Below are 16,400 nucleotides of genomic sequence, written 5' to 3'. Positions count from 1 at the left end.
AGGAGGTATTTTCCACGTTCCACGAGTATACTGTATAATAATAAGTAAAAAAAAATACAATTTTCTGCCGGAACAAATATAAGAAAACACATTATGTTTGACTTTGATTTGCCTTAACTCCCGATGACCACGAATGCTGAAAATAACGAAACGTCGTGTTACGTAAATCTAATATACGTAAAAAATTCTCGTGTCGCGGTGTTTGTGGTTAAACTCCTCCGAAACGGCTCGACCGATTCTCTTGAAATTATGTGTGCATATTGGCTATGTCTGAAAATCGGACAACGTCTATTTTTCATCCCCCTAAATGTTAACCCCTACATTTTTTTTAATTTTAGATAAAAAATGTATTCTTTATTTTTTTATGATACAACATTAAAAAATACATACAACCCCTAATTTCACCCCTCTACGATCAACCCCTATTTTTTATTAAAAATGATATACATGGCAAAACGACGTTTGCCGGATCAGCTAGTAATGTAATAAATTTCTGTTAAAGAAATTAAATTTTTAGGCAATTCTCCCATAATAGCTTTTACAAATTGTTACACTTTCCGTTACAAAGTATTTAAGTCCCAAGACAAACTAGCGGCTGAATTTCTGATTCAAAACTTAAGACTTTGCCCATACTGGCCCAAGATTTACCTAAGTAATTAGAATTGTTCTAGTTTCAAGTTTATCAAGTTATGTGCGTTAAGATTTATTCATCCCAGTGTACTTATATTTAACTTTTAAAACAGCCGTGTTACCAATTCTCATTATATTAGGTAAATCAATATTTTTAGAAAAGAAATCTTAAAAACGATAACTAATATATTAGGTTAGGGAAAAAGTCTTTTCGCATTATACTATGTATGAACTTGTAATAAAATCTCTTTGGCTATACTATATGTATTTGCCTGTATTTGATATCATTGAAAGTTGAGATTTTAAAGAAGATAATTCCAAATTCATATTAGGATAATTTGTGATTTTTATTATAAAATTCTCGTGTCACAATGTTCGTTCCCATACTCCTCCAAACGGCTCGACCGATTCTTATGAAATGTTTTATGAATGTTCAGTAAGTCTGAGAATCGGCTACTATTTATAGTTCAAACCCCTAATTGTTAAGGGTGTTCCACGCGAAAAATTTTATTTTTTTATGATTGTTAATTGAACTCTGAGGTTTATATATATATAGAAAAAATTTACAGAAGAACCTAAAAAGTTTTCATTCCAGAAAACCAAACAGTCTCTGGGATAGCATAGCACAATGTTCCATGTTGGTATGTACTAATAAGGTAGGCTAAGTACAATCACATTAAGAAGTGAAGTTCGCGGGGACAGCTAGTAATATATATATATATATATAAAAATTAAGAGATATTTAGTGTACATAAAAGGCAAAACAGCAGCAGCGCGTAATGTTTTATTTAAGTATAATCTTTACTGTACATATATATATATTATATAATATTCTGTGTTTATAATAAAACTCCTAAACAGCTGGACTGAAAAATATTCGATAAAGGTTCAGTTCGGTGTATCACAACGCCCCACGGGCTTAATATGATTGTTTAGGAAAATTTATTAAAATTATTTGTGCCTAATTTGAATTTCAGTTTTTCATTATGTTTTGAAAATGTACTAAACTTAAGTTTTTGAAGAGAAAAATTTACTTAATGTTAAATAAAAAATTATTTAATTATAGGAATTTTAGAAGGGCTAAGGTGGGGCACCAAAAAGGTTTTGAAACACTGGTTTAGATGTACAATTAGGATTTTTTATTGTCGGTCTGTACACGGCTTAACTTGTGTACGGAGTCTTACTATGAGTGAGCAGTGTTGGCCTAGTGGCTTCAGCGTGAGACTCTCATCCCTGAGGTCGTAGGTTCGATCCCCGGCTGTGCACCAATGGACTTTCTATGTGCGCATTTAACATTCGCACGAACGGTGAACGAAAACATCGTGAGAAAACTTGCCTTAAACCCAACGAGTCGACGGCGTGCGTCAGGCACAAGAGGCTGATCACCTACTTGCCATGAAACAGATTCAGAAATCTGAGGCCCAGACTTAGGCGCCACTGATTTATTTAATTTTTCATTAAAATCATGTTTGTATTTATTTTCTTGGAAAATTATGTTGAGAACTTATTTGTATTTATATATATTTTCCCTTGCGGTTAAATAATTTTACGTCCGGTTACGGATTAAGGAAAACGTTTCGTTTTTTAAAAACGCAAAAGCAAAATACTCTTCATATTAAGAGCTACAAGGCCGACACAATAAAATAAATTAAGTAAAACGCCTTCATCTAACAGACATTCTTATTTCTTGTGTGGAACGCAGCCAAGTATCCCTCATGAAATATTTATACAATTATATTACATGTGTTGTGTACCTATCAAGAAAGTTCAACACGATTTCACTATTGAAATTTTCATTATATCGCGCGTACATTTAAATTCTGCTCTATTGAAATTCGGTTCAAAGATACTTTATATCTCAAAGAATTACATTCACTTAGCGAGAAAATTTTGAGTAAGTTAGTTATGTACAACGTGTTATGAAATTATTTGAAAATAAGCTATATAAAATAAAAATATGCTGATGATGATATGAGATGTTACAACAGGCATTATGTGACTATTGAATGGTAATCATTTCTTAGACGCTCTTTCACAGACATAAGTAAATGTTTGAAGGGCTTTTTGTTTTTATTTGTTTTATTAATTATTCCATTTGTTTATAATTTATATTAAACTTTTAAGATTTTTACAGACACAGATATTGAATATGTGTCGTATTACTGAAAGCCAAAGGGCATACAATCTTTTAGAATACAATAACTTTATGTAGTTTTGTATTATGTAATAGGGGGCAAACAGGCAGGAGGCTCATCTGATGTTAAGCTATACCACAGCCCATGAACATATTGAAAAAAGCCTCGAAAGTACGTGGCCGGCCTTTTAAAAATTGATACGCTCTAAGTTCGTAAATGTTAAATGGACATTAGCGGAACGAGAATGTTAAATTTTGAGTGTGGTAAAAACTAAAGGGCTCATATTGGCTTCAAGTGTGCATTGATTGTTAAATGTTGTTAACGCTTCTAATTATTAACTTAAATATACATACATGTAACTTAACTAATGTAAGGTTACACAACTCCCGTGTCATATTTCTTGATACGGAGAGCATACCTCTCCCTTAAAGGCCAGCAACGTATCTATTGCATATGTCCATAGGCTGCGGTAATGATTTAACCGACCCACAGAGTCGTTACTTATGTTGGAAGGACCTAAGGTTTCCTTGGCTTGCATACATTAGCAGAAATGTATATTTTTAATCGCAAGATACGTTGAATTCTTGCGGTATGCTTGCGGTGCCTAAATTATACTACATTAACAAACCAAGTAGGTAGTTACCGCTAAATGTGCTAAGTTGAACTGCGAAAAGGCTGCCGAGTGGAAAATTCCTGAAACAGCTAGTAATAGTAAATTCTATATCGCATTTGACATATCTTCAATCGAAAACGACTATACGTACGCTATGTAACAATACAATTGTATGTAATTTCATTTAAAAAAAACGTGTGTGTACTTATGTACACGCGTTAGAAGTTATACTTCTTTGGCGTAACAAGATAAAAATCTTTTTAATTTTTTTATCTTTCGCCTTATTCTACGTTTGTAGAAAGAAAGACACTAACAATAAAAAAAAGGATTTAATACATTGAAAGTTTTATTATAAGTTATAACGCATTATCTAGTTCAATAAAGTTTATTTAAAAATCACAAAAAATATATTTCTTTATAAGTAATTAAAGAAATTTACATTTTTTTATTTTAAAATGTTAATATCAGGGTGTCGGTTTTTTGTGACGGTATGCGCGCGCATTGTAAAAATTTACTGTCATCATTTTTCCCTAACGCGCCAAAAGAAGTATTTAACTCCGTGGCACTTACAATCTTTTTAAGGTCTGGGCCTCAGATTTCTAAATTTGTTTTAAGATAAATCAATCTAAAAGGCAAGTAGGTAAACAGCCTGAGCCTGACACACGCCATCGACTTTTAGGATCTAAGGCAAGCCGGTTTCCTCACGATGTTTTCCTTCACCGTTCGAGCGACAAAGAAATTCCATTGGTGCACAGCCGGGGATCGAACCTATGACTTTAGCTGAACACTGCTCATAATTTAAATTACATACAAAATAAATAAATTGAGGAAAAGACACGGTGTTTAATACAGTTGGCAAAATCACCTTAACCAACCTCAATCAGCCGAGGGACACCTCAGCCTCACATAGATAACTAAAAAACTTTCGAAACTCAAGTGACTCCCTGAAGAGACGTTACGCTTAACAGGAAAAGTTTTTGCCAGTACGATGTCACTCGATCGAGATAACCTTTAGAGTAGGTCTCAGGTCTTCTAGGTCACTTGATAAGGTGAACCACGAATGAAGATTGAAAGAGCCTTTGATGGGACTTTTGAGACCAATGACGTCATTAGAGCTCTTCTTTTAAATATTTAGCATTTATTTTATATATAACTAGCTGGCCTGGCGAACATCGTACCGCCTAACAGTCGATTCTTTATTTTTTTAAATACTTATTCTGGTATTCGGGACACCGGTCTAGCTAGTGAGATAAAAAAAAGAAAGTTGATAAGACAACAAATACATTATGTCAAAAAATAAAAATTTACCTTCCTGGAACCCCTCTACTAACATTTGAACTTTATGATATGGTATTAAAGTTCAAATTGACTTATAAGTATTATTACGAATATTTTGTATGGGAATATAGAAAAGTGTTGTTTTTAGACTTTTTCACTCAATTTTTTTTTAATTTTTCTCTCGTAAGAACCATCCTCGTACTTCAAGGGATATTATAAAAAAAAATCAGACAAATCGGTCAAGCCGTTTTCATGTTATGTCGTGACAACGAAAAACGGGTTTCATTTTTATATATATATAGATTTGTGTTCATATCTTTACAGGACAAGCAATTAAATTATTAAGAAATCTTGAAGGCACTATTAAAATATGATATGACTCGATATATGAATGAATGTACTTATCATTGTGTGATCTATGACCACAGATAATATATTAAGCAATATTAAAAAAAAACAAATAATCATACATATCTACCACATTATCACCTTTACCAAACAAAATATCCGTTATTATGTTTCGTCGTGTTTTATATGCATGAGCGATATACTGAAAAACTAAACAAAAACAAATGAAATCTGCATACATGCACGAGACCACAGATGTCGCCACATTTACATATTTGCAGTTTTTAACGTGTCTGTCTGTAGAATATTAATCTATGAATACATTTTAATGTATGAGTTTGGGAATAGAACCTTTAAAAAGGTCTCTATATAGATAATAGCCTTGACTGACTGTATCAGACATGCTTGTGGGGTTAAATTATATGTAAGGGCAGGTCAATAATGTATGACGAAGCAACTATACATGTCAAAAAAGTAGTGCTTCCATTACCTTTGGAAAAAATTACATAAAAAAATACGTCTCGCCTCAGATTTTAAAAGAATAAGTATGGAGTTTCTTGCCCATTCTTCTTCTTTTGGAAGGGGCAACCAAAGCACTTTTTTAATATTATAACTTGTAATTTTGACTTTCAAAAGTGCCTTTTAAATACCTATTTGAATAAATGATTTGACTTTGACTTTGAATCTTTAATTCGATCCGATTAGTTAAAAAAAACATACGTCAGTTAAAATCTTTTTAACTTGTCCTTAATAAATGGTTTAGTATCTCATGAATATTTAACTGTAGTTAAATATAAAACCATACCGCCCTACCAAATGACAAACCACAGTGTTCAGTCATATTATGTTTGCAATTTTAATATTTAGTAATAAAGTAGATTCAACGCGAAGCAGACGTTTCATTGCACTAAAATTATACTTAATAGTTCACCAGTCAAAAAGCAACCTTACCGCCGCTCCATATGGTCGCAATCTCGCCGGATATTGTGTCTACTGAGCTGCATCGAAGGAACAATAGAATACGCATTCCATTGCGATAAGGAACTCGTTTAGCAACTATTTTGTGCAATTTTTAGACTTATAACTTTTGAATAATATTGAAATAGAACGTGCAAGTGACTTTAAAGTGATCAAATAATGGCAAATGTGGAACAATTATTAAGTGTACTTGAAAATAATAATGAACTATTAAAAAAGACTCAAATAAATATTAAAAAATGTGCAAAGGCTAGACTTACGAAAGGTTATCTACAAACACGGATGGAATGTATAGAAAGTTACTGGAAGACTTATAAAAGTGCACATTTAGATTTAATAAAAATTACGCCACGTGAACAAAAGTCAATTTTACCATATTTTGTCAATGAGGATTATTATTTGATCGAGGATTTATATTTATGTATGGTGTCTGACATCAGGGATATGTTAGAAGGTCTTGAAATTCAAAGAGGACAACAATCCTGTAATCAAGGGAACGGCTCCACTGCAGTCGAACACAACGTACAATCACAGGTTCGACTCCCGCGCATTGAATTACCTACTTTTTCGGGTAATTATGAAGAATGGCCTTCTTACAAAGATATTTTTGTTGCACTGGTACATGATAACACGGCACTGTCTAATGTTCAGCGACTACATTATTTGAAATGCAGCATCACAGGTGAAGCAGCATCCTTATTAAAACACATCCAAATCACCGAGTCGAATTACTTATCTGCTTGGGAGACTTTAAAACTTAGATATGGGAATAAACGTATGATAATTAATTCATTATTTAAACGATTATTTTCACAAAAGAAAATTATGTCACAATCGGCTTTACAATTAAAAGGAATATTAGATACAACAAATGAAGTTTTAAACAGCTTACAAAATCTTAAGGTACCCACAGAGTCATGGGACCCTATAATTGTATTTTTAGTAGTTCAAAGGTTGGATCCAGATACTCACAAAGAATGGGAACAATTTTCGTATGATATAAGTCAAGAAGAATTATCTACCTGGTTTGAATTACAGAAGTTTTTAGAAGGAAAATTTAGAACGTTAGAATTGTTAAATCCACCTTTTAAACCAACTCTCAAGCCGTTAAGAGAACGTGTTTTCCACATGTCTATAGAGAAGACATGTATTATGTGTAAGGAAAATCATAGCTTATGTCGTTGTAAAACATTCTCAAAAATGTCACCTGCAGAAAGAAGTCACTATGCACAACACAACAAACTCTGCTTCAACTGCTTGGCTCCAGGGCATTCGGCATTTAGATGTAATTTACCTCTTTCATGTCGAATATGCAAGGCTCGTCATCATTCTCTTCTTCATCAGTCAACTAAAGCAAATGCATCGGCATCTTTAGAACTCAAGCAACCGATGACATTACCTCAGGAAGAGGAGAAGACTCTTGGTACAATGACAGCTTTACATAATGTTACAGAACATATCAATCTATTGGCAACCGCAATTGTGGTTATAAAAGGAAACTATGGGCACACAACTGTACTTAGGGCGCTAATAGATTCGGGGTCGCAGTCATGCTTTATCACTCAAAAGGCAACTCAAGCACTAAAATTGCAACGCAAACCTGTAAATTTGGTCGTCACGGGTATGGATAATATGAAGGTAAACATCAAACAAGAAGTCAATTTTAATTTATTGTCACGCTGGGAACCTAACTTTGAGCTACCAATACACGCCTACGTGATGTCACAGCCATTAAAGTTTAACATACCTTCATCAGAATATTTGCAACAGGAACTGCGTCATTTTGAGAAATTGAATCTAGCAGATCCAAATTTTATGGATTCCGGAGCATTGGATTTGCTATTAGGGGTGCAAGAGTATACAGCAATTCTTAAACAAGGATTAATCAAGGGTCCATCAGGCACAGTATGCGCACAAAAAACCAGCCTGGGATGGATTGTGATGGGTGGAATAAACATCAACATGAAACCAAAGCATAAAGCCATAATGGCAATGAATATCACAACTGATGCAAGTTTTAATGATTTAATTAAAACTATTTGGGAGATAGATACAGACACAAAACGTAATTTAACTAAAGAAGAATTGAGATGTGAAGAATTTTATAAAGAAACTCATGCTAGGAATAACGAAGGAAGATATATAGTTAGATTACCCTTTAAAACTGAAGCACCATTGTCATCTGAAGGAAATACAAAAGAAACAGCAATTAAGAGATTAATGCAGCTTGAAAGAAGATTTAGTAGAAATCCAGAACTAAAAGACGAATATCTGAAAGTAATAAACGAATATAAAACATTAAATCATATTGAAGAAGTACCTGAAAAAGAATTACATAAAAAATCAGTTTACTTACCTCACCACGCTGTGGTGCGTCAGGACAAAGAAACTACGAAGACACGAGTTGTTTTCGATGCTTCCTGTAAAGGCTCCAACAATATTTCACTTAACGAGGAGCTTCTGTCAGGTCCAGTTTTGCAAGAAGATTTAAGAAATTTAATCATGAGATGGCGTATTCATGCAATTTGTTTCGTCTCAGATATTCAAATGATGTATAGAATGATAAAAATTCATAGAGATGATGTTGATTATCAGCGTATAGTATGGAGAGAAAATCCATCCGATGAGATACGTGACTATCGCCTTCTTACTGTAACGTTCGGGACAGCCTCAGCACCGTATCTTGCAGTAAAAACTTTGAAGCAACTAGCGATTGATGAAGGGGATAAGTTTCCTGAAGCAGCTAGAATATTAAATGAAGATTTCTATGTTGATGATTGCATGTCTGGAAGTGATGATGTTCAAAAAGCAATTCAGATTAGCAAGGATTTAAAAGAATTGTTACGTAGAGGAGGATTCGAGTTGAAGAAATGGTCCTCTAATAATACTGAATTTATGCAAAGTTTAAAACCAGATGAAAGAACTACTAAAGCTCATTTCGATTTAAAACTAGATGGAATAATTAAAGCACTAGGGGTTCAATGGAATTTAGGGAATGATCGATTTGAATACAACTTAAACCTACCTGAAGTCGATGAAGAAAACATTATCACGAAGCGGAATATCCTCTCAGATATACAAAAGTTGTTCGACCCTTTAGGTTGGATCGCACCTAGTATTGTTCAAGCTAAAATATTAATTCAAAAACTATGGCTTGAGAAGGTTGATTGGGATGAGGATCTTAACATTTTTCTGAAGGAAGAATGGTTGAAGATTCGCCGAGATGTTATGAATGTGAATAACATTTCTATCGATCGATGGTTAAGTACTTCTTGCTCCAACATGGATACAATTCAAATTCATGGTTATTGTGATGCTTCTATTTTAGCTTACGCCGCCGTGGTGTATTGCCTAGTCAAGAAAACGGACAGTTCATATAGAACATCATTAATTGCAGCCAGAACTAGAGTGGCTCCCCTCAAGACAATTTCGATGCCAAAATTAGAACTTTCTGGAGCTTTACTTTTATCCCGATTATTGAACCAAGTAGCACAGGCCATGAGAATACCGATGGAAAGAGTTTTCGCATGGACAGATTCATCTATAGTCATAGCTTGGTTGTCTGGCGAACCCACGAAATGGAAGCCATTTATGGCCAATCGTGTAGTAGAAATTTTAGCAAATCATAAAAAAGAACAATGGCATCAAGTCCAATCACAAGAAAATCCAGCAGATATTGCATCTAGAGGTATGTTCATCTCCGATTTGAAACACTGCAACCTTTGGTGGAAAGGACCTACTTGGTTACAAAAAGGAGAAATCATCTTAACAGACGAGAACATATTTACAACAGATCTAGAAAAGAAAAAGGAAAGAATTAAAACTCTCATATTGACAAACATTAAAGAAGAAAAAAGATTTTCCGAAAAATTTGAAAGATTTACTACCTTAAATGAACTATTAAGAACCATAGCTTTTTGTAAAAAGTTTATCAAGTTTAAAAAGGATAATAAAAATATAACAATCACAACAGAAGATATAGAAGAAGCATTACTAACATGTATCAAGATAGTGCAAAATGAAGAATTCGAAACTGAAATAGATTCGTTAAAGAAAAAGAACAATATTAAAAAGAACAGTAAATTGAAGACGCTTAATCCATTTTTAGATAATAATGGAGTGCTCAGGGTGTGCGGAAGATTAGCAAAATCAAGTTTAGAAACAAATACTAAACATCCTATAATCATTGGAAACAATAACACTCTTGTCTCACTTATTATCGCCGACGCTCATAAAACAACATTACATGGAGGTATTCAGCTAATGCTTTGTTATTTACGCTCTAAATATTGGGTATTGCGTGCAAAAGACATGACAAAGAAGCATATCCATCGATGTCTAATTTGCGCTAAGGAAAGTGCAAAGGTAAAAACTCAATTAATGGGTGACTTACCTTCCGTTCGTACTACACCTTCTCGACCATTTATCAATGCAGGTGTAGATTTCGCTGGTCCATTTCAAATTTTGATGAACAAAGGAAGAGGTATCAAAACAAACAAAGCCTACGCTGCAATTTTTGTCTGTATGTCTACTAAAGCAATTCTTTTAGAACTAGACGGTGACATGACGTCAAATTCATTCATAGCTGCATACAGACGATTTACATTAAGAAGAGGCAAATGCGCACATCTTTGGAGTGATCAGGGAAAAAACTTCGTAGGAGCAAACAAAGAGTTGTGTAAAGCATGGGAAGAAGCAAAATTGCAATTTGACCAAGAAATCATAGACAGCTTAGCAAATGATGGCACTCAGTGGCACTTCATTCCTGCATACTCACCAAACTTCGGAGGACTCTGGATGGTGTAACTAGAGTTTATAGTGTTAAAAATGGAAATAATATTGTAAAACGATCTGTATCTAATCTTTGCTATCTCCCAATTAATGAAGCTTAAGTGCCAAATTGTTAAAGTATATATTAAGGGTTTGCATGTAATCTTTTGAAAGGACATTAAAGGTCCTTTGGTGGGCGGATATGTTCAGTCATATTATGTTTGCAATTTTAATATTTAGTAATAAAGTAGATTCAACGCGAAGCAGACGTTTCATTGCACTAAAATTATACTTAATAGTTCACCAGTCAAAAAGCAACCTTATCGCCTCAACACACAGAAATCGGGTATTCCGTATTTAATAAACAAATTATGATTTATGAATAATCAATGCCTGGCAAATTAGATTCCCAACGGATCTAATATATCATTTTTCATATTTTATTAAATCAATTTTAATTTAATGAAATAATTGTCGTTATAACAAAATACGCTATATTAAAGGTGTTTCATTAAAATCGGATAGTGGGGACGTAAGTAAATCATGAAATAATAATGTATATAGTTTTTTTTCTATTGACGACAGCCGTGTTAGCTAATAGTGACTTGAAAGTGCGTCTCTCAAAAGATTTCATTCCATATATATAATACTAGCTGACCGGGCAAACGTCGTTTTGCCATGTATATCATTTATAATAAAAAATAGGGGTTGATCGTAGAGGGGTGAAAGTTAGGATGTATGTATTTTTTAATGCTGTATCAAAAAAAAATATTAAGGGGTGGACTACCCTTAATGAAATGATAAAAAATAGATGTTGTCCGATTCTCAGACATACCCAATATGCACACAAAATTTCATGAGAATCGGTCGAGCCGTTTCGGAGGAGTTTAACCACAAACACCGCGACACGAGAACTTTATATATTTGATGTAGTTAACACTTTCTCGTGGGATATCGTGAGGAAGTCTCTTATACCCAAAAATCGACGGTGTCAGGCAGAGAAGACTAATCATTCAAATTAAGAAAAATAAACAGTACATAAATCTAAGATGTTGTGGGTGAGGCGCCACTGGTTTTTTTTATATTAACTTTGTACGCTGAATACTTTATAAGATCTATACAGCTAGAGCGATTTCGGGTTGTTAATTGCGATTGCTATTTGTTTCATCTCATAATAAATTTACGGGATTCCGGAAGAGATCGCTAATTAGCGATAAGGCACCCGTTTCAATTTACTATTATCTATGTGTGTTGTCTATACAATTAAGTGTTATTTAATGACACTTTTAACTTAATTTCAAGCCGGTATCGCAATAACTTCAAGTACTACGCTATGAAATAAATTGTGTTTTTTCACGGAGGCAAATTTATTCTAAATAAACAAATTCATTCTTGCTACAATTAGGTAATATGTCTCAGATTTATGTATATGTTACGTAATAGGCAAATAGATAAACAGCCTGCCTTTTTGGGTGTAAGGCAAACCGGATTCCTCAAGAACTTTTCCATCACCGTACGAGCTAGTGTTAATTACGCACATAGAAAGAAAGTCCATTGGTGCACAGCCGGGTTCGAAACTACGACCTCAGGGTTGAGTGTCGCATTCTAAAGCCACGTGGGCAAATTTTCTCTATTACTCTAAATTAATACTTATAAAAGCAAACATTACAACCCGTAACCACGCGGATCATGACGTCTTTAATTTTAAAAATTAAATTAAAAATCATTTCGCACGTAGGCCCAATCCTATTATTTTTTTAAGTGCCAAATGTTACAATGCTATTTTTGTTTAAATTCTATAATAAAATAATACAATAGCAAAATAATATTCTGCTACAACTAATTAGTCTCGTGTCCGTCAGTGATTTATTGAGACGAACTGACGTATTCATTACAGATAATATTATGTATTGAGTTCGCATTATTCACAAGCTATCAAAATGTAAACAAGAAACTTTTTATTAAAATCACGCTTTTACGGATCGGTATTACAAACAAATTTTAATTAAATTGCAACCAAATTGACAGATTCATACAAATTTCTTTGTGTAGGAACTACATATATCTTTACGAAATGGCTTGCCTTGACTAACATAAACAATTCTGAGTGCTATAAGACTAAAATCATTTAATTTTAGACACTCAAGTATGTAAAAGGATTTAAAGCTTTTTATAAATTTGAGGAATACTTAAATGATCCTAATCCTTGGGATTGATTTGCTCCAGTTCAAACAATTTGTATGACAATACTTGGCGATTAAAAAGAGTGGCGGAAAGTTTCTTGCCAGTTCTTCTTACCCGCTCTACGCCCTTGACTTGCGAACTGGTAGTAAATGTAAATTTACAATTAATTTAACTTCTTTCCGACAATTCATAAGTGTGCTTGTTTACCTACATGAATAAAGATATTTTGAGTTTGAGTTTGAAAAAAATACCTGTATAAAGTGTATGTGAGTATAAAGTTGTAAATAACATATTTGGGCTGTTTAAACATACCCTACCCTAAATCCTCACTCAAATATTATAGACTACTTTAAAACGCAAGAAATAGTTCACGTACACTGCATCAAACGAACGAACTCGTACCAAAACTGGTTTCCATTTCTCATAAACCTTCTCAAAAGCAAGTTACTAACCTAAAAATCCCACTAAAGAAAAAGGAATCTCAGAACAATAGAGTGTTATTACCGCAAGAATGGCTTTTAATATTTAACCAAAAATAAAAGATAACATTGCGAGTTGCTTTTGTCTCTGTGTGTTGCTTCGTAATAAATATTGTTTTGTCTGTGGAATATTTTGTGAAGTAGGTTTCGTTATTGTTTCATTTGACATCTCAACTGCATACAGATTATGAAATACCTAGTTGATGTAGTACAAGTAACTTTAAAAATTTAATGCAGCCGCTATCACACCGACATTCCGCCAATATAAATAAATTACTTTTTTTTCCTAGAAATATTAATGATACAGCATGGCAAGTTTGTATTTATTTAATCCAGCCTATGACTACATAACAACAATAACAGATCAAATCCCGCCAACTAGCCGGTCGGTAAAACAGGTACTTACCAAGGTAAAAAAATTATCGACATTTGACATTAACTTTATCTATAAGACTACGAAGTCTTCAATTGTATTTCAATCGTGAATCGTTATCACCTTCGCGATTAATACGTATTTTTAAAGGGAATGATAAATACGGCGTTGAAAATAACACAAAAGACCCTAGTATCACCAAATATAACTTGATATAGGTAATATTGATAATTGTTTTACGTTCTAGAATTCGAACCCTATTCAATCATTTGTGCAGCTGTATGTGTAGGTTATGTAGTCTATAAGATTAATTGACGGACCAAGACAAATAAGACCTATTATCAAGAATGCCTTTATGCGGTCTTTATAAAAGGATGGTTGCTCGTTGCTTCTAGTTGTTAAGACGAAATAAATCAAGTTAAGAACAAACTACTAACCTTATTTCCGCTGCAACCAGACTCTTTTTGATTCCAAAAAATCAACGTTCACACATTTCCTGTGCAGTTTCAACTTAAATTCCAACACACACACCTATGTGTGACACACAAACAATCTTGTTCACTGAGATGAATCACCAAACCGCACTGAATTGCACTAAAAACTGTGTTTAAAACTTACACAAAACAACATAACACTTTCTATGACTATTATTATTCGAAATACGAATCGATTTATTTCACTTATCCATTTTCTCGAACAGAAAAGTTTATCAAGCGAAACACGCGACACAACAGCCCCACCGTAAAACCAAAACGCGACTGATTCGTCGACAAACGAATGAAACCCAACAAAATAAAAAAGACCGCGCACTTTGTTGTTTTGTTAAAACCGGAGCACTTTTACACTTAGTCGGTTTGGCACGAGTGAAACTATAAACATGGGTCAAAAAAAACTTTTTGTTTTGAGACTCGAAAGTTACATTTAACTGTTGACCCAAGTTATGTTTGTATTTTAGGTTTAAAATAATGGTGCGGTTCGTGTTGTTACGCGTAAATATAAGGTTAATCGCCTTTTTGTTATGGTTTTAAGCACGGACGCCATGTTTGCGCTAAGCACGCAAGCAAAAACTACTCAACATTTCTACGGTGTGAAGTTAGACAACAGTTGAGAAGCCCTATAGAACCTGTTGTACTTGACGCTAACTTAACAGTATATACTTGAAATAAAAACATCTTCAGGTAATTTAAGATACTTTCACAAATGTACTTTTGTGGTTTGTTGTTAGCATGAATTCCCTTCACACAAGAAACATTTCCGTGCTTGTTTTATTTATAACTTTTAAAGGAAAATAGGTGAACACTGAGCCTTGTATGCCGACGAACCTGAAACAATTTTTGATTCTAGAGGAATCGAATCTAAGATTTCTAGATAGATACGTGTTAATTACAAAGCCAATTTGGCGGTTTTATATTTATACAATGAATAACTAACTTGTAAGTAGGTCAAATTAATTAAAAATGTAATAAATAAATAGGCATTGATTTATTATATACCTATTTCCATAGTATTTTTTTTTATGTTATGTAGTTACTTTTTTTTGGTTGTTACTTTTTATACCTATAATTCGAGACTACAATGAGTACGATGGCGTCTACCCAGAACCGAGGTAATGTAATCTGAATCGAATTCTGACCGCTAATACATTTCTCGATCTAGGCCTTCAGAACTTTTCCCTTCGGGCTGGCCAGTCAGTGTTTCCTCGACCAGTATAGGTCGAGGAACCTCTCTTTGGGTCGGGCGAAGAGCATCCTTCACAAAAAACTTGGCGATTGATTGAGTGGCGGAGAGTTTATTGCCAGTTCTTCTCTTCCATTCTACGCCCTTAATTTGAGAACTGGCAGTAAATTTGAAATTAGAAGCATTTAATGTAGGTATATTTCATTTTTGACGTTCGTAAGTGTACATTGTGTTAGTTGTTACATATGATTAGATGTATATATTATAGATGAATAAATGATTTTTGACTTTTGAAAATTTTTATAAATAATTGTGTTTTATATCAAGCTTAGTAGTTAATCAAACGTTTGGTTAATTATTCTACAAGATCTTGGTTTTAAATCACGCGAATCCTCTAAAGACAATAATCATTATTTTTAAGTCTAGACCTCAGAGTTGTGTCATGATCATTTGTCAATGTAATAGGCAAGTAGGTGATCAGCCTCTACAGACCTCAGCAGACCTGACACACGCCGTCGAGTTTTTGGGTCTAAGACATGTCGCTTTCCTCACGATGTTTTCCTTCACCGTTCGAGCGAATGTTAAATGCGCACATAGAAAGAAAGTCCATTGGTGCACAGCCGGGGATCGAACCTACGACCTCAGGTATGAGAGTCGCACGCTCAGGCCACTATGCCAACACTGCTCTGTAAAGGTTTGCAAGCTTGGATAATTTGACAACGGAATATTTCGCGTTTTATTGGCTGTTTTACCCACTTAACTCTAAAGGACCACCTTGAAGTAGGGTACATTAGGTACATCCTGTATCAAATTTGCAAACATCGCACCATATATTATTTGTGTACTCACATTAAATCTAAACAAGGTTACCATAATGATAATCCGTGTCTAAAGTACGACACCATTTTAGGCACATATAACAATTAAGGAGTACA

General features: G+C 33.8%; 1 protein-coding gene across 2 annotated transcripts in view; it reads right to left on the bottom strand.

The window, feature by feature from the left end:
• LOC125056691 overlaps positions 1 to 14,857 on the bottom strand; it is a 205,961-nt gene extending 191,104 nt beyond the window's left edge. For both annotated transcript variants that reach the window (XM_047659951.1, XM_047659952.1), the window contains exon 1: positions 14,226 to 14,857. The gene's annotated coding sequence lies outside the window, so the exon portion shown is untranslated. The remainder of the gene's footprint in view (positions 1 to 14,225) is intronic.
• Between the last annotated feature and the right edge of the window lie 1,543 nt (positions 14,858 to 16,400).

The sequence above is a fragment of the Pieris napi genome, chromosome 15 (genome assembly GCF_905475465.1).
Source record: "Pieris napi chromosome 15, ilPieNapi1.2, whole genome shotgun sequence".
NCBI lineage: Eukaryota > Metazoa > Arthropoda > Insecta > Lepidoptera > Pieridae > Pieris > Pieris napi.
The sequence above is the reverse complement of the archived record's forward strand: the minus strand, read 5'-3'. Positions and strand labels throughout refer to the sequence as shown.